An 18,752-nucleotide genomic window follows, 5' to 3' on the forward strand; every position below is an offset into this window, starting at 1 on the left:
TCAAACCGAACAACTACTGTTGTAAAATTAGACCCGCGCTGTGCGTTCCAGTGAATAAGTGCCATTACGTACAAGTCGGCCAGAATGTTCGCAATCCTTGCTAATTCTCTCCCCAACGGACCACAATAATATTAAACGAAGCTTGAACCCAGAACTTCCACCGTTACGCTGCTGATAATCTAGAAATTAGAATAATCTATTGTATCTATCGGGATTACCGTCTAACAACCGTATCGTTGCGTGTCCAATAATATACAACATTATAAACTATAAAAATCGAATGTAGGCGTGAATCAAAAACGAATAAAAAAAAAAAAAAGAATCAGCCACACGTGGAGATAATCGCGAGGATCTACGAGCCGAAGATGGCACCCAGATGATGGGTGGCAGCGATGCGCCTTAAATTCGATTAAGGAGAAGCAGGTAACCCGTAAAGAGCCGGGCCTGGCTTCACATCCGGAAAGATCCATGCGCGTGTTCATGTGTAAGCTTTCGAGTAGGCCGGTAATCTGGTCCGAGAGATACGGAACGTCATCCTATCGTGCATCACGGCGTGGCCATGCATGCATCGAGTAAGCCTATTACCGCGCAGGCTTATTAGTCGATGCCGTCTGACCCAAATTCCGCGTTCCCATTGGCCACCCTTAATACGAATTTACGATAACGCATCGAAACGTACGGGCGGATAAGTGTGCGATGGCGTTCTCCAATTTTTTGGGGGGGGATGGTTATTCGATTTTGTTCCTCGTTGGGACGATCGAAAGGAAAATAAGAGAGGAAAAAGTAAGGGTTGATAAGACGCACGACATTGAAGCGTGGTGACATAAATATTCGTTAAGTGGGACACGGGCTAGCTTTTTAGCGAGCGTTCCGCCAGGGCGGAAGCTCTTGATTATCGTCGATGATCGATCGCTCCTGCTTTCTACCTTAATTGATATTACCTTCGTATTACCGCGGGTCCCTTAGGCAGTTCGCTGCCTCTGGCGACCCTCTCGATGCGCTCTTTTTTCCATCGAGCAATTTTATTGCAGAAATTCCTGTTCCAAGAGTCATCCGTATCTCACGATTGATTCGAGAATCGTTAAGATTTCCATGAAAGAAAACGCGAGAATCTTTCTCTCCATAAAAAAAGATCGATAATTCAAGGACTCTAAAATGAATAGCTTCCGTTCACCAGCGGAAACGCCGGATGCGAGAACTCGGAAATTCCCTGTTCGCCTTCCGCGGGATCGACTGGCAAAGTCTCTCAATCCTGGAAACCGCGGTGTTTGCAGTGCGTTTGATAACGTCGGGCGAAATCATAAATCGTTTCAAAGTCTCGCATAATCCGCAGCAGGCTTCATCCCAGGAGCATCCTCGGAGGAAGAAGCTAGGCGAAACAACGGGCTGACCCGAGCGCGTCAGAGTCCGCATACACCCCGCCAGTAATGGATGACTCGAATTATTCAACGGCCGGTTCCCGCGGAATTCCACGCTCGAGCCCCAGCAGCATCGACCTCAACGGTATGATTACTTAAGACGGTGCATCAACATCCCTGTAAATCTTCGGGCAAGAGTTTCGTCCCGGTTGGCTCGTGTCGCTCGTTAACTTTGCAATCTCTCGTCAATGATTACAGAGCCAGGAAGCCGGGGGTTGGTCCTGATCCTGGCGCGCGGCGTTAGAACGCGTTCGCGAAACTCCGCTGCCTATTTCCGTGCTCGAGGATCGTTCGAAGAAAATGTCTAATGATAACCACTCGAGCTCTCTCTCTTCGAGGGACGGTTCGTTTGTTCTGTTCGTGGAAGTGTCGAGGACTCTGAAAACGGATAGGCCTACGGGTTTCTTGGTAGAATAGAGAATTAGCTTGACTGGGTGGTGTAAAAATACGCGGAAGAGGATTTATGAACTGCTTCGCTAATGTCCCTTGGAGTCTCTGAGAAATGAAAACGGGGAATTGCTCTTCGATTCATCGAACGCGCGTAAAATCGACGCGATTCTCCTCCATTTATGCGTTTCGAGCGAGTCAGCTCGTCGCGAACGAGGTGTTTCATAGAGGTGTTCGATGTATAGGTTCGCAGCGAGAAGAAAGAAAAGAGGGGCGTTGATGTAAGGGAAAACGCCTGGGGAGTAATTCGATTGTCCGCGCGAGAAGTGCGAAGGGCCGCTGTGTTACATGGGGCGGTAATTCGACGCGATCCACGATGTCTCTCTCTCTTTATCTCCCTTTATACCGTGTTCAGAGCCGATTCCCCCTTTAATTTAATCGGCTGTCGATAGACGACAATGGCCGTGATCTAAAATCGTATCTCAGGGGCCCCTCTTTATTAGCCCCAGCGTCGTTTCCGTGCCTCTCATCCCCGTCAACCCCAACACTTGCTCGAGACAAGAAATTTCTGCGCTCGTTCTTCGAAGCTAGCAAGCTTCGAAAGAAATAGAGAAATTAGCTGGTTATTTATATACAACTTCTAGAGAAGCCGCTTAGCTATCCTGTCTACCAAATTAATGGAAGATGACAGCGTCGAGTATGAGCTGTGTCCAAACTAGAATTTCTTAGACCGACTCTGTTCAAGTGGGGTGAACCATGAAGCTTGATGGAGCGCGATGGCTGTCGCGAGTGGCTCGGAGACATGGACTCGGACCGATTGTCCGTTTCGAAGATCTCCTACTGTCCCCATATAGTTTTACGAGGAACTTGGTAGCGTTTCTTGTTACCTCGGTACACAAATAGGTGCTAATCGTTCAAACACGCGCGTGTCCGAGAAAATCTGCCGGGACAACGTAGTTGAATAGAAAAATTGCTCGTCGAGGTAAACGTCGTTCGTTCATTTCCAAGGCGAAATCCTCGTTTCGCAGCTAGCCAGGGTAAGAGGAAGAGAGGACGGGCGATTAATCATTCGGATTATCCGAAGGCGCACGTGTGCAGAGGAGGCAGGCAACGGCAGCAGCAGCAGCAGCAGCAGGCGTATTTTCCGTGTGCATGCACTCTCGTTAGAGCCACCGAGAATTTCTCGGGCCGAGACCCGCGACGCTAATGGATCCTAATCGGTACTTTCCGCGCGGAACGTTCTGCCCCGCGTAACCTGCGCGGAGAACCGTCGCCAGCGTGCAACGACGAGCGAGCCTGACGCGGATGCGTGGCCGCGTTGCCACGACGGAACGGGCTGCTCGCAGAATCCCGCGGCTTTGTCTGGTTCCCAGCCAGCGTCAATTGCTCGAAATCAACCGGATTCCCCGTTCGTCAACCTCGGATCGCGGCTACGCGAGCTACTCTTGTTAAGCTTCGTCTATTTCTGCTATCTTTAACGTTGTTACGCTGACTGGTTTATGATACGGATGCTAGGAACGCCGCGAACGCAGGCATTCCTCAACGATACTCGAAGAGAGATAGAATGATCATCTCTCTTTCTCTCTGTCTCCGCGAGTTGAATTTCTCGACGAGCGCTAAAGCGAAAACAAGAATATCTTTTGTTATTAAATGTACTTTTCTCCGACTACGGTAGTGGAATTAATTCGACAAGCTGGTACCAATTAGCTCCCAACTCAGAGTTCTCTGAATCGATGATCGAGTCGAATGACAGAAACAAATCAATCTTCAGCACTGATGAAAAATTGGCCGTGCATAGAAGAGGGGTAAGAAACACGCGCGAGCAGTCCCAACGCCCTTAGAAACATGCCCCGGTGGTTTGGCACGAGCATGGATGGATGGCCAGGAGGACAACGGCGCCGCATAAAATCTCGTGTCCCCGTGGCACGTTCATCGCGGCCGTCCTGAAACGATATCGGCAGTCGATTGCGGTTTTTACGAGTGTTCCGTCCGCGGACGGCCGTTTCTATCGGTCGGATCGCGCGCCTGTACGCGTGGTTTCCGCGTCTGAAAGGGGTGGAGCGGGCGCGACGGTGCACGCGCGCGAAGGTGAACGAACCTACGCGGAAAGATATACTGTTACGGTCACGAACCGCGATACGCGATCCGTTCGGCTTTAAAACCGCGCGAGATCGTTCCCGCGGCGTTCAACCCTCCTCCCACGGGGGCGAAAGAGCCGTGGAAAAAGCGTCGCGCGGGTTAGGGGAGACGTTTGTCGCTTGGGCTGCTCCGCTTGTTCGATCGCTGCGATTACACGGACAAGTGGCGAGGAATTTTGTAGCCTGAATGAAATTAGGGTGTCGTTTCGAGGGTTTTCAACCTTCTTCTTCTAATAGTTTCGCGTACACATCGCGGGACGACTAAACTAAAGAGACGCGGACGGAAATCGCCGATGGTGAATGGAAAAGTTGTATAAAAGGTGGTGTAAAGTCGGCGAGAAAGGGTATGCCTCGATCGAGGGTATAAAACGCGATCAGGGAACGCTTTTAATAAGCATCGTCTTTCATTCCCCTTTTCCGGGCGTTCGCAGTGAAACGACGAAAGTTTTTCAACTCCTCGGATGTAAAAAAGTTTCGCCAACAATGCTCTCCTGGTAAATTACCGGAAGTACCGCGAGCGCAACCCCCTGGTCCCCTCGTTGCACACCGTCTCGCGAATCGTCTCGTGGTATCCGTCCTTTATTTCTTTCTTTTTTTCTTTCCCTAGATCGGCCTGCTGCTTTCTCCGTTCCTTCACCCGTCGTTTCCTCTTTATTTTTATTTGGCGTCGATAGTCGTTCGACGAGGAACGTACGCCGACTCGTAGCGAGCTTCTAGCCGTAGGATAGGGCAAATGGCGCCAACGCACGCGAATCCACGGCGCCAGGTGCGATAAAAGCTGCTGACTGGACTTCCATCCGTCGGCTGGAAGGCTCGAGAACCGCGATATAGGGCGCAGACGTAAATCTTTCGATCCTCGGGGAACGACACGCGAGATTGCACAAAATCAAAACCTCATCAAACTTTTCACTCACCGTTCCGACGGATTAGATTGTTATTGCTACGCTTTTATTCGATCGAGCAGACTAGTTCGTATCTAAATGGACCGCGAGCGGTACATTTTAATTCGTTCTTCGATTCGCCTCTCGATAATATGAAATCGATCATCGCGCGGGGTTACGCAACTATCGAAGTGCAATTCGCCATCGGAAGTGGCGTTCTCCCAATGGGGTTCAGCGTCGAGCCGGATGTTTTCGAGCTCGCAGCGCGACGAGCGTTTGACTTGCGGTGATAATCCACGTGCGAGCCGAAAATGACTGGTTCCCTGGGCCGAACGCGGTAATTCGAACCGGTCGACAATTTAGGCACACCAGGGTTAATTCGATCTTTTGTCGAACGTTCACCCTCCCACCCGGCTGGCACACTCCCTCGCTCGCTTTCTCTCTTTACAACCGGCGAGCGGTAGCAATTCCGGTCGCGCGACGGCCGTTAATTCGGTTGGCAACTCCGCGGCCCTCGATCGACGCATTTTAGCATACACCAGTGGCTCGAGTTATTGGATTACGGCATTTGATGGGCTAGTCGAATTACTTGACTATTTGCACAGGCTTAATCGATAATGACCCTGTAGGATTCGTCGATTCCGGCAGTGCCGCGAGCCTTCCGTTAATATCGTTCGATTGAAGAGCGCGCATCAATGGCGAGCTGGTATTTCGAGTTTAATAGAAATTTCGTCGCGCACCCTTGAGGTTACTCTTCGCTCTGAACTCCCTCGAAACGAACTCGACGTATGCCGAATTGAAATATTCCGCTGTCTCGCGTTCGCTCGTCGATCCTCCGCCAGGCTATCGCGAAACTCGTTCTTCGACTAAGAAGTCAATTGCTCGTGAAGCAGGAATCCAGTTCAATTTCAGATTTCGCTTGGCGTTGGCTGGTGTAGAGCGTTCCGGAGGGGTAGGTAGCCGCGAACGAGTCGAACGGACGTACGGAGAAAGGGTTCGAGGAGTCGAAGGAATCGAGCACGCGCAGCCTCGAAGACGAAACCGAAGGTTCAGGATGATCGTGGATGGAAAACGTGAAGTAGACGGAAAATCGAGGAGGAATGATCGTAGATGGCGAAGGCGAGGCGAGGCAGAAAGGAGGAGATCGAGGCGGCCGCGATTTCCCGAAGAAGTAATTTCTGTCGCCTCGAAATCAGTTTCGCCGGACGTCCGTAAATTGCCGGATGCCGGTCGCCCACCCTGATGGGCTTCTACCCTCTTCGAGCACCCCTCGAACCGTCTTCCCTGGCCGACTGTTGGCTGCACGAGGGGTTTGATCCTTCTTTCACAATTTCCCTTCCCCCTCTTCCTCTACTCCTTTCTTTTATTAGAAACAGGGAAGGACAAAGAGAGAGAAAGAGAGAGAAAGAGAGGGAGAGAGGGTCGAGGGTCGATTTTAGGGCAGCTGTCGAGTAAAAAGCGTACGTGCGATTTGTTGCCGCGTCGGTCACGTTTTTCGCCGATCGTGGAACGATACGACGGTTTCCGTCCGCCGTCGGGTTTGCGAGGAGGCGACGGAACGTCGCGACGAGGGAAATGAAGAGTCAAGAGGCGGATACGCACGCTGGGTGCTCCGCGAGGGATCAGAGGAATGTGAAATATCGATCCGAGTGAGTTCGAGCGTGAGAATCTATCAATCCGCTATGAAAGGGAGACTGATCCCTGAGGTGATTGATCATTCCGAGGGACTGCGAGTCGACGACGACGCTGTCGGACTGGTTCGACATTTTGTCGGACTTTGTGCTCTTGTGTTAAGTGTTGTGCACGAGAGCGCGGTTTGATGAAGCTCCGCGGATACGTCGGTTATGGGAGAGGGGATATTTTCTACGTGTTACACGCGCGAGCGTTTGTCTGGTATTCGAGCCACTCGTAAGCTAAACTAATCAACTCGGTGAAAGAGAGAGACAGAGAGAGAGGTGGAGGGGGTGGGGGTGAGAGAGTTAATCGTTTCGTTTCTGTAAAGTTAAACACTAATTATATGCTGCGGTGGTAAACTTGGGAAATTTACAGTTCGGCTTCCGAGTGGCTCATTTAGCAGTAAACAGTAAAATGTTTCGCAGCATATTAAATGGTATATGTATCCAGCGGACTGTTGACTCGTTTGTCGAGCTCGAATTTTATTCTCTCTAGTGACGATAAATCGATGAAATCCTCGCGCGGGATGAGGATAATAACGAAAGATCATTCCGAGGAATATTCGATTGGTTCTCAATCAAAGTCGGGGTCGAAATCGATAGTAATTCAATTTAAGCCGCTTTGAATTGTCTTCCTCATAGACACCAATTTGCCATTGGCAAACTTCGCGTCGCAAGCCGGTACAGCTCAATAGACTATAATGCCAGCTTTCTATGCCGTCGGATAGTTCATAAGAGTCGATGGAACTTGGAAATTTCGTAAAGTTCCACGCACCGACTCCAAGCCGTCTGACAGCACGATCCGACTCTACTTGCGCGCCACGATGGAACTTCCGCTACCGAGTTTCACTTCTGCCGTGGTGTTTTCGAAAAAATTCTAATCTCGCCGCTCGCGTCGGCGACAGGGTGTTAATCCTGTCCTACTTGAGTCAACGATACTCTACGTAGCTACGACGGGTATACACGTCCAAACGATATAACAGTGTGTCATAACGAAAGCGCGCGTGTAACGAAGGGAAAGCATTTTGCTGCAACATTTGTTACGTCCAATTACATTTGGCAGCTGCACCGAAACTCACGGGCGACCACGCCGGATTGTAAGCCGCTTGTTTATGGGCCACGATATATCAGCCTTACGAGCACTTAACAGAAAGAAATGGCCGCAATCTTTCGTCTCTAATTCAGTCATTTAACCGCCGCTTATGTTCGCCTAGCGGGGACACAGTGTCTCGCGCGAGGATTTTCCTGGAACGTCCATTAGGCTGACTCGATGAAAACGGGCCAACATCGACAGCAGAAATTGCCAGCGACCGACAACGCTTCGTCCCAGTCTGATCCGCGGTGTTGCGAAAATCGTTAACGGCTGGTCGTTAATCAACACCGCGGTATAAAGTATCGCACGGTTACGCGTTCGATCGTAGAAAATTAATCGCCGCCCTGGCGCAAGCCCCCGAGACAACCGGCTCGAATATTTCCGGGTTGAAACGCGCGCGAACGGACGGCTGTCGAAATCCGCACGGCGGCTCAATCCCGTTTCGATGCCGGGTTCCAACGACAGAAACGTTATTAACGCCGCGGTTTGCGCGAGATGTATCAAAGTCGGTGCAATTAATACGTCGTCAAAGGGCGAGCGTTAGACTGGAACGGCCGCAATTTCTGAGCTCGCGAAGACGCGGAACCGGGCCCCTGTTAACTCTAACGAGAGACCGACAAACGGACGGAGAGATCGGAACGCTCGACGCTGAAACAATTAGACGGAAACGCTTCTAATGACGTAGTAGCAGCTGTTCAAATTCGCCTAGCAAAATTCCATTCCACGTGCTCCCTCCACATCTCCCATCCTCTTGATTTTCACCCACGGGAGCGACCGATGCGACGACCCGCGCCAACGTGACACTCGCTTTCACCTGCTTTCTCCGTAGTTTAGTCCAACAGATTAGAAATACACCTCGTGCAGAGTCAATACGCCGGCGATACGAGCGAGGGATCGCGAGATTATCCGCGAGATCGTTCGCCGGACAGGAAGCTGGCAACCGTCTGCATTCGCGAGACGCGGGACGTTCATAATCGAAACACGACGCCGACTGGTTGTTCTTGATCGCGGGTACTCGCCTGATCCGTCGTTTAAGGGGACGCGAGGCTGCGCTCAATGCGCGAGATGTTGCCCTAAGCTTCTTTTCCGCGACGCTGCAAGCGGATTAGCGTCGAAAAGAATTACCCGGCTGATCTCCGTGAAACCTTGCACACCGCTGCTGTCCGTCCCGGCTGGCACTCTTTTTCTCTGGGGACGCGTTGCGACGCCCGTCCCAGCTTTTCGAGCGAAAGCCCCGCGTGTAATCTTCGAGCGACTCGGTAAACAGCGAAATAAATTAGCGAGATAAAGCGGCGATTCTTTCGGTGGTCCCTTCGCTGGACCACATTTTTATTCGTTCGTCGCGCAAAGGAGCATAGATTAATAATCCGATCGAACGAGACCAACGATCCATAGATCCATCCTTTCATCGACGAAATTCTATATACCTGCGTCCCCGTTCGTTCGAACGACATCAATCACGAGGCGCGCGCGCGCACGCACGCGATTCCCGCGTAACCCGTTTCCCCCAGATGCATAAATCTCGCGAAGCAACCTCCTCTCCGGTTTTTATCAGCCGCTCGACGATTAGAGGCACTTTAAATCGTGGCGCTCGCGCGAGATCGCCGCGCGGGCTGCTCGATAAGCGGAATTCGAGGGACGTGCCGATAATGCGAAGTTGCGCTCGAAACGGCGAAAAGAGGACGGCTTATCGGCGGGAAGAGGCCCCTCGACGAGGCGCGTATCGGTCCCGTGCTTGCATCGATAAGTGCGCCTCGACGATCGCGTCGCTCGCAATCAGCGTACCCCGAATACCCGACCGCCTAACCGCGTCGCGGAGTATCGGTCGCGCTGGTTGCTACCATTTGCGAGACCCGTGGCCACGTTCCAAGGAAGCAGATACTAGGTGGGGAGGAGGTGTCCTCTTTCAGATCGCGGGGGCACGTGCCTGGATCGTGAATAGACAGCTCTCAATGAACGTCACGTTCGGTCGTTAACATTCCATGAAATTTAATGATACGTCGGCAGCGGGACGGAACTCGTGCTCCGCTGGAACGGAGATACGTACGAGGACAGGCCGTCGCTCGTTTCGCCGCGGATGTTCCTGCGATTAACGGGAAATTTATGCGAGGGAAAAAATGGCCGGGAACAGGTGACAGGTTAGCCAGGATAATATTTTGGGGGTGGAGTAGTTTCGAGTTTCCTTTGGTTGTTAGTTACGTTTATAAATACGCGAATTAACGGAAACATTCGCGTAGCTTGGTGGGCGTGCTTTGATATTTATGACAGAGGTGAATTGTAGATTTTGCTTTCACCGGTCCCAGAAGGCTCTTTTGTAGAATCTCCCGGTGATTACTGTAGAGGGTAGAATAAGTTAAAAATGTAAGACAGATGGGCTTGGGTGCTTACTCGCAGGAAGAATCGTCGAGTTTAATGAGGAATCCATTATGCATAGCTATCCTCAAGAAGAAACCCTTCATCCCCCTCTTTTAAAGAACTCTTTCATAGCTCGGAGAATTCTTTCCGGATTTATAACACCCCTCGAGATTTAAGACACTCGAACTCGTTTCGTAATTTCATTTTTCTCTCCCGCGTCCGATCGTGGAAACAATTCGAATGTTCGACTCGCCTTTGATTCGATGATCTCGAAGCCGGAATGGCGACGGGGACCGGAGCAAAAATAGCCGTCGTCGGGGCCAATAATTGGACTTCTAATCAATAGAACGCGATCAACGGACCGTGATGAACCGTCCAAGGGAAAACGATGCAATTTATACAGCCACGACGCTATCTGCGCCCACACGCGCCTCCTCCGCTCGCACGCGCGCGCGATCACCCGAGCACAAAGAATTATTGGCTTCCATTCCGGCGCGCGGTTATAGCACCACCAGCAGCATCTGTCCGTCGTCCACAAGCTTCCTTCCATCCCTTTCTCGCCTATCCTCGCCGTACATCAACTCGACGCAATTCGAAGGCGTATCGAGTAGACCAACCCTACGGCAACCTCCTTCTCCACCCTCTGTCCCTCTCCCTCAACCCTTTTTCTTCCGACCCATAACAGTGCCAGAAGATGGTTTTTGCCGATGACGATCGAAGCCCTTCGCTGGAACCGATTCATCACGCGCGACCGTCGAAAAGCCGATCGATCGAGGATTTTTCAAAAGATGCTTCCGTGCCGCGGCTCCAACCCCAGCAGAAGCGCGCTGGATACTGTGTGTCGTTAGTATTGTATGGAATATTTATGGCTGGCAGATTCGACGCGAGCCGTGGATTACGCTGTCCCACATCTCATAGGCGAGGACTCGTCTATATCGGTAACCCAGCGAAACCTCGAATTCGAGCAGCCTCCGGATCTCTCGATCGAATTCTTTCGCAGCGGGATGTCTAATTGCGAGATGACGCCATGAGATTGATTTATAACCACGGAAATCAATGGGGTCCTTTCGAGTGGCCTCGAGTGGACTCTCGAAAGTTTTTTCCAGCCCAGAACGACGGTCTGCGCAGAAAATACGAACTGCCAGACAGCGTGCATGCTCAATGTCGCGCGTCCACCAGGCCAGCGGCGAGTATCGCGCATTTATTCGCGAGTATCAGGACCGCTGTTCCGCGCACACGCGTATTACTGATTATTGCGGCGAGCCTCAAAGATCCGCCGGATACGCCACGATATCTGGCTGTGCGCGCGTAGTTGCATCGCGACGAGCGTCAGATAGCTTCACGTTAAAACTGGCGCCGAGCGTCTCAAGAATTTCGAGCCGCGGTTTCCGCGACCGCGATGTCGTACCAGAGGATAACGACGGGGAAATCGAGCGATCCCTGTCCCGGTTCGCGATTCACGGCTGCTTTATCGTGCTACGCCCCCGGCGGCGTGTAACGCGTTCGATGATAACGCAACGATTCGCCGATTTTTCTGCTGCCTTATCGATAATTACGTGTACGTGGCCAGACTTTGATAAGGGTGCAGTAATTTTTACGAAACTTGGTAACAAGATAGAGAAAAGGGAAGATATTTAATGCGTGTTGCTCGCTAGATACCGTGTAGTTTATGCCGCGAGATATTCGGAAGATTCACTGTGCTACCAAGCGGTTTGTAAGCGGAATAGGACGGCACCGTCAGACAAGCGTGCTATACCACTGCGTTACGCATATAGATCTTTCGAATGCAGGAGAGCGTACATCATTTCTACGATGTTTTTTCTGTATACATATTCGTTAGTTTATTAAATAAACAGTTTTTCGAATGATAAAGGGGGCTCGGGATAGTCTGTTTGCGCGAGAAATCGACCGAACACGGCTCGATGCTTTTTGTCTCTCTATGTATGCACATATCTGGCCCCGAGGTTCCATCAAAGTCCGACTCCCTGGTGAGTTCTAGATACGCGATAGCAACGTGGTTTCAATTAACGAGTGATTAAAGAGTAGAACTGGAAACTAGAGTGCGTTACACATCAAAGACGCCTCGATGCGCGATGGGTTTAGAAGGGAGATCTTTACAGAATCGAGGCTATAATCAAATTAGAATTTCCGTCGGAGGGCCGAGGGTCGCAGGAGAGATGGAATTAGAGCAAATGATATCTGCGATTTAGATTAGGCTTCTAAGAGCTTGCCAGATATACCCTTTGATCATCGACTCCAACAGATCCGGATCAAAGATGGCCTCCAACCGGATCGGATCCATCGCCAAGATAAGATACAAAATTGAAACCCCGACGAAATTTCTAACTCGCTGATCCTCTCAAACAGGTTTTTACTTGGACACAATAGCCAAAGAACGTACGTGTCGCAGTACCGATAACGAACGTACACGATACGCGATCGCAGTCGCGAAAAGGATTAATCAACCCCATTCTTCCACCCCTCGCCAGCCGAATTCCCCTTCTCGCTCAATCACTTAACGTTCGCCAATTCCGCACCCCTTCCCCAAAACTCCTTTGGCACCCATCGAATCCTTTTCAATCCGGCGATCGCGCAATTTTTCACCGTCCACCGGCGAACGGGTCTTATCAGCCGGTGCTTTATTAACAGACATCCAGGCTCGTCGACTCCGGCGACCCGCCAATTTTTCCGGCCATTCGTCCACCTCGTCCCTCTTATCAGCGACGCGTCCACCGTTCCGAGGCAAAATACCAGCCGGGACAGACGGACCGGTTAGATCGCGCGGCGACGCGATCCCCGCATCGGCGCATCACGAATGCTCTCTGCTTCCCCCCCAGCCGAATGGAATTCAGGAAATGCCGCTTGGATATCTCCTAATTCCGCGATGATTTAGCGCGCGGGACGGCCACCGGCCGTTGATTCGTCAAAGTCCAACCTGAAAGCGTTTACGCCCTCGCGCGAAGACTCGTTCGATTTACGGTTCGAAAAGCTCGCGCGTTCTACCAAATGGAATTTCAGTGAATCGCTGCGAGCTTTACAGCGACGTTTATACGGGTGTAAATATGCGGAGGAACTCGCGGAATTTCTCTGTACGACACGCGCGCTTATTAAGTTAGGGGTAATTTATTGAAGCGTCGCACGGGCGTCCACCTATGGGCTTATCGGGGTATTTGCGTGACGGTGACCGAGAGAAAACTGAAGATTAGCCATCGATACGATAATCTCGCGTGACGGTGTGTACTCAGCAGATCTGTCAGTCCTGTTTGCTGGTCGAGATTTCTTGCGAGGAAATAGACGACTTACACGATACGACGGTGGCTGTTTTACGATGTTGACGATGGTCAGCAAGCAGATTTCACCGATTTCGAACTACTCCTCTTCCGCGATGTTTCCAGACTTCAACGTTAAATCGTTAATCTACGACTCCGTCGACTCGCGTTTAGCACAGCTTCGTGCTTTCGCAGGGCGCAGCTTGGAAAAACCCATTTCGAAGCTGGTCGACATCGATTGGACGGGAAATCCCCGGTATATCCCTTGGTGGGATCGCGGGCGCATCGAAAGCAGAACTTGACGGAAACTCGGTCCGCCCCACGGGTGATAATTCCGATTTCGAGCGTAAACCGCGCGCCACCCCCGTCGTTCCGCTGCCGCTTTCGCCGGCTATTAATTCTTCGTGCGAGGGGTTATCTGCTTCCCGTGAGGCTGGACTCGGCCTTGTTTCGAGGGTGCGTCGCGTTCCCTTTGTACGGCCGGCTCCTCGGCCCGATTCGTGTTGCGCCCGGGTATATATCTAGCGTAACGGAAATCCTGCACGCTCGTATACATGCCCCTGGGTATATTTACACCCGGAATCGATGAGAGTTACGAGTTAACATCGGCTGGCCGAGCGTTCCGCGCACGAGCGTGCGTGCCGTGGGGATTGACGGAATTAGGCTCGCTTCTCACGCAGCCCCCGCTCGCGACGAGCAACAGGACAATGTTAATGGGCGAGCGATCCGCGTGCAGACGCATTGTTCCACGACCGAGGCTGGATGCGGAATGCGTCGCGTCGCGTCGCTGGCGTTACAGTTACGTGAGCGACGTGTGTGTCGTCGTTCGCCACGGTTGAATCGACCTGGCCATCTTAGCGCCGTCGAGGCGCGAGAAACCACGCGAGACCTCGACGTGACAAGTCTGAGAATCTTTTGCGCGCACTTTACTTACCTTTCGCGGGGATTCGCGTACGTAGTTCATTGTAGCTGCCGCTGAACAAGCTGACACCGTTTGAATCGGCGCGAGACAGGTGCGACGGTGTATAGGGTGCTAGAGGGTAGGTAAAGAGGCTATAGTCTCGCGGTCGGTGTTTGAAGACTGGTTTAGAAGAGTTTCAGCTTAAGGCGAGTTAAAGGGAATCAAGATAGAAGAGCTTACAAGTTTCAGGTAGCCTTAACAAGCCTCCAGTGTTTTCAAGAATAACTTCAGAGCCCACCGCAGCTACATCCCGCCCCACCCCCCTTTCAAACTACACCAAACATCGCCAAACACTTGGCAAACTGTCTACAATAAACACTTTTCAACTCCTCTTTGCTCGCGCCCTGGATCGAGCTTATATCCTCTTAAATTTCCCTTTCCCGGGCATCGACGATCGCTCTGAAATTCAATCCCTGTCAAAAACTTTCCCCCGTCTCGCCCCTCGGATCTCTGTCAATCTCAATCTTTCCGCGCTTACCATCCGTACCCGCGCGACGGCTGATCGAATCAGCCGCTGCCAGAAGCCGGAGCAGCGTTCCTCCCGATTTTTTGCCAGCGTTGATATCGTTAACGAGGCCAGCATCGTTCCTCTCGTCGATAGCGAGAGAGCGTCGCGCGTGCACACGTACCGGAAGGGGATAAAAAGCGCGCGACGAGGCGCAGATATCGTCGCGCGGCGAACCTACGCGGAGACAGACGCGTTCTACCCTCTGGGCGTAATTACGAGCGGATTTCGGCTCCGAAACGCGCGCTGGGATCGCCACGTATCCGGTAGGAGAGGCGTCGAAAAAACGCGACCAGCTCTCGTGGCCCGATAAATTCGTTCCGAGGAACACGTTAATGGCGGGCAGAAGTTGAGGAAGGGGTGAGTCGCGCTTGAAAGATCTCCATTTCCTTTGGTGGTCTTCAAGTGGTTTGAATGGCCTGCTGGGGAGGATATCGTCAATTGCGGTAAGAAAAGATTTATGGGTAGCAGAAAAATTTTATACGGCTCTCGATCGCGACCTCGACCTACTCTGCGGAAGGAGCTCGCATAATTTCGGCATGTTTGCACCGAAAATATCCCGGATTGTCGCGCGAAATTGGTATCGGAAGTTGCGACAGGTGTTATTAGACCCGCGAACGAAACAGCGATTCGTTTCCCCTATCTCTTGCCACGGTTCTTCGCGCGAAAGACACACAATAGCTACGCTCCTTCGCAGGATATTAGACCGGTGGAACAGCAAACACACCGAAATTCCCGGAACTTTGGAGAATTATGTTTGCACGGAAAGTATCGTTTCCTCCAAGTTCGAGAATTGTCGGTCGTGTCGTTTCACGAGCGCCGCCTCCTCTATTCTAAGCAAACGTCTCCCGGTGAACAATGTTCGTCCGCGTTTTCATAGGGGACGAACTAATTAACCGATCGCAATGAACGGAACACCTGCGGCGACGAGTGACAACTCTAATTACAATTCGGACGCGAGTCTGAGGAAACGAGCCTCGTCCCAGAAAACCGAAGAATAATCGACAAGAACCGTTTCTCAATTTCCCATCCGGCGCGCGACGTCGAACCAGCGGGTTAGAATTAACATGTCTAAATGGCGCGATCGTTCTCCGCGGGCTCTCATCGAAAAGCTATTAGAAATCGAGGCGGTACGCGGGCGCGTACTCAACGCGCGATACATTATTCATCGCGGTTGTTCGCCAGGCAGAAGTTTGATTATTCCGAACATCCGTCTTGTCAAGGTAATATCGAGTTGTGTAAACTTGCGGCATAAACGTCTGCCGGGACACGCCGAAATTTTCAACTTTTCCAAGTTTCGCGCGCCGCGGGCCTCCGCGCGGCGCGTATCTCGCTTCGGGGGCGCAATTTTAAACCCCGTTGCGGCCTCGTCGAACGAAATTAATGCACCATCTCCTACGTGGCCGTGCCGCATCTAAACTCGCGCTTAAACACTCTTCTTATCGGTTGGTTCAACTTTTCAAGAGAACGCTACCTATTATTCTTAATGGCAATTCCTTGGCGAAGAGAGACGTGATTGTTCATTCATTCGTCGCGCTGATTATTAGTCACAGATATTCCTTGAAATTCATTTACATGAGTAACTGAATTCCATTAGATGCCTGTCACCGATGACTTGAACGGCGAGTTATTTAAATAGTCGCTAAGTTGTATAACTCCCCAACCAGATGCTGGAGTGTTACTCATATTCTCGAGATACGATGGTAACTTTAGCTAATTTTAGATTTTCATTTAAACGGATTCAGAAAGTGGAGAATTTCTTTCGGGTGAGGTACGGAAACCAGTTTCGCCCATATTTGTACCCGCAACTACCCTCGTTGAACCGTGCGTTTCCCACGATATGTAGCAGAAGAGAAAGACTTAACGAGGTCGCTTGAAATATCGCCAAGATATCGGTGTCACGGGTAATTTGGTCGGTTTGTTGGCCCCTTGGTGGAACGTTTTCAATTTTCCCCGAGCTGTCGGGTCAACTGGGAAAGATACGTCATGGAGAAGGCGCGTGGCCTGCCAGGAGGAGGAAGAGGAGACCGACGGCATGCGTCTCTAGCTTAGCGCCGACGCGAGAGCCCAGCCGAGAGTAAAAGTATGAATTGGCACTGATTGGGCGTGCGACAAACATCCGGCCGCATTTCGCGTCCCACGACCGAGAATGCACTCTGCCGCTTCTCCTCTCGGTGCAAGGCAAGCGTTGCAACAGGATCTTTCGACCTGCCACCGGAGAAGTAGCTTCTGATTGTTGCGTTCGCTTCTCCTTCATCTCGAGCGGGCGTGTCGCGTGGGCGAAGCGGTGGCGATCAGGATACAGCAGCGCGTATACGTATCTACCACTGTAGAACTTCTATTTCCGCGATTTTTTACGGTTTCTTCTTTTTTTTCTTCTCTTTGATCCTCTTCCTACTAATTTTTTATTGCTAATTGGTCAGATACTGGTTTCCTCATTACCGAACTTCCATTTGTAAGATTCCTTTTATCGTTGGCCTCGCATTCTTGGTATTCTTGTACACCGCACTCTTCATTACCGGAATTCCTCTTTCTTTAAAAGGGTGGACTTTCTTGTTGGTAAAATTGTTCCTCTCTTGGAATTCCTATCTCCGGTTTCGGTCGCGAAGAATCTTCGCGGAAACTTGCAGAAAGAAATATCAGAAAGCTCGAAACAGTAGCCTTTCTACTGGAGCGAGCATTCGATATCACGATAATCGATGCAGCAATCATATGGTTGTCAGTTGAATCACTCGATTTCCGGTGTTTACCGACGACCATAAGGTTTCGATGATATCCGAGCAGGGGTGAATCGAGGATTTCGAGGGAAAGCGATACGGAATATTGGGCCGTTCGGATCCGCAGGGGTCTCGGTGGCAGCGGCGCGGGCAGATTCGTGGCTTGGCCACGTCGATGCGAAATTACATGTCAATGTCCACGCGAGAGTATTAGGTTTCGTGATTGACGACGGTTTACTCTGTACCTACAATTGCTTGCAGAACGGTCGTAGGTTATCTATTAAGATTGATCCGCGCTGAGGCAAAGCACTATATCAATTAACCGAAAGGCGCGGCCATTGCACGATTGCTCAAAGGCGATCAATTATTTCGTTTCCCAGGTATCGTTCCTGACCGACGACGCGAACGGTGTCGGCTGCTGCAGGGTGCACGCGTCCTTAAGTTCGTTGCAACCCTTGTCGCGAGTAAAGAAAGTTGTACGAGTAACAAATCGGTAGAATCGAGAGAAAAATGAAATGACTCGAACGGAACTCCAACAACCTGGCGCATGTAACATTCAGAGAGCACCACGGTCCCCCCTGAAACGTCCAACAAAATCGTTGTAACTCAAACAGCGGGGACCTCGAAGCGAAACGAAACAGCGGCGGAACACGATCGTTCGCAAATACTGCGGAACGCGTAATTAACTTCAAAGGTTGGCCAGGCGTTCCCTCTGCCCTTCTCCATCGCGTACCGTATTACCGGGCAATTAAGATATAGGTCCACGAGGAAGCCGCGCAGTCAAGCAACGGACGGTAACAATTTCGCGTTAGGTAATTACGCCGCCACCGAAATAACGCCGGATTTCCAGGGAGCCCTCGCGCGCCCCTGCCACCCGGAGGGCTCGCGATTGCGAGCTACGTTGGCTTCGGGGTTATCCGAACTGAGATTGGGTCCATATCGAACCGAGACGAGCTCCCGTTCGACCAGCGGGGTTATTCGTCTTCTCGAATTAACTCTGCAACTAGCCAACGGAGTCCAAGGGCTGCGGCGATCGTAGCTGAGATTGAGGAAAATTGGGGATGAACCGGGGGGCTGGATTTTGGCGATCGCTGCAGTTGGTTTCATTGGGGCTGACGGCGAGATCCGAGAGGAATACCACGTGGAACGAAGGGAGGGTGGTTTCGTTAAGAAGGAGATGAGAAATGGGCTTGAAAAGTATTCGCGTATCGTGGTACACGAAACGAGTAAATTCTGTGACCGTCAGCCGTTGGAAAATGGGACCAACTTTTAAGGCGGACTCGAGAAGTGAACGTTTCAACCGACAAATTTTATCAGCCGAAGTAAAAGCGGCTCGTTCTGGCTCTAATATTTTT

The 18,752-nt window shown here is 51.3% G+C and overlaps 1 protein-coding gene across 1 annotated transcript in view; it reads right to left on the bottom strand.

Annotated features, from left to right (window-relative positions):
* The window catches only part of Sfl (N-deacetylase and N-sulfotransferase sfl), a 61,128-nt gene that overhangs the window by 41,103 nt on the left and 1,273 nt on the right, over nt 1-18,752 (bottom strand). The gene's annotated exons all lie outside the window — the stretch shown is intronic.

The sequence above is a fragment of the Xylocopa sonorina genome, chromosome 6, assembly GCF_050948175.1.
Source record: "Xylocopa sonorina isolate GNS202 chromosome 6, iyXylSono1_principal, whole genome shotgun sequence".
Taxonomy (NCBI): domain Eukaryota; kingdom Metazoa; phylum Arthropoda; class Insecta; order Hymenoptera; family Apidae; genus Xylocopa; species Xylocopa sonorina.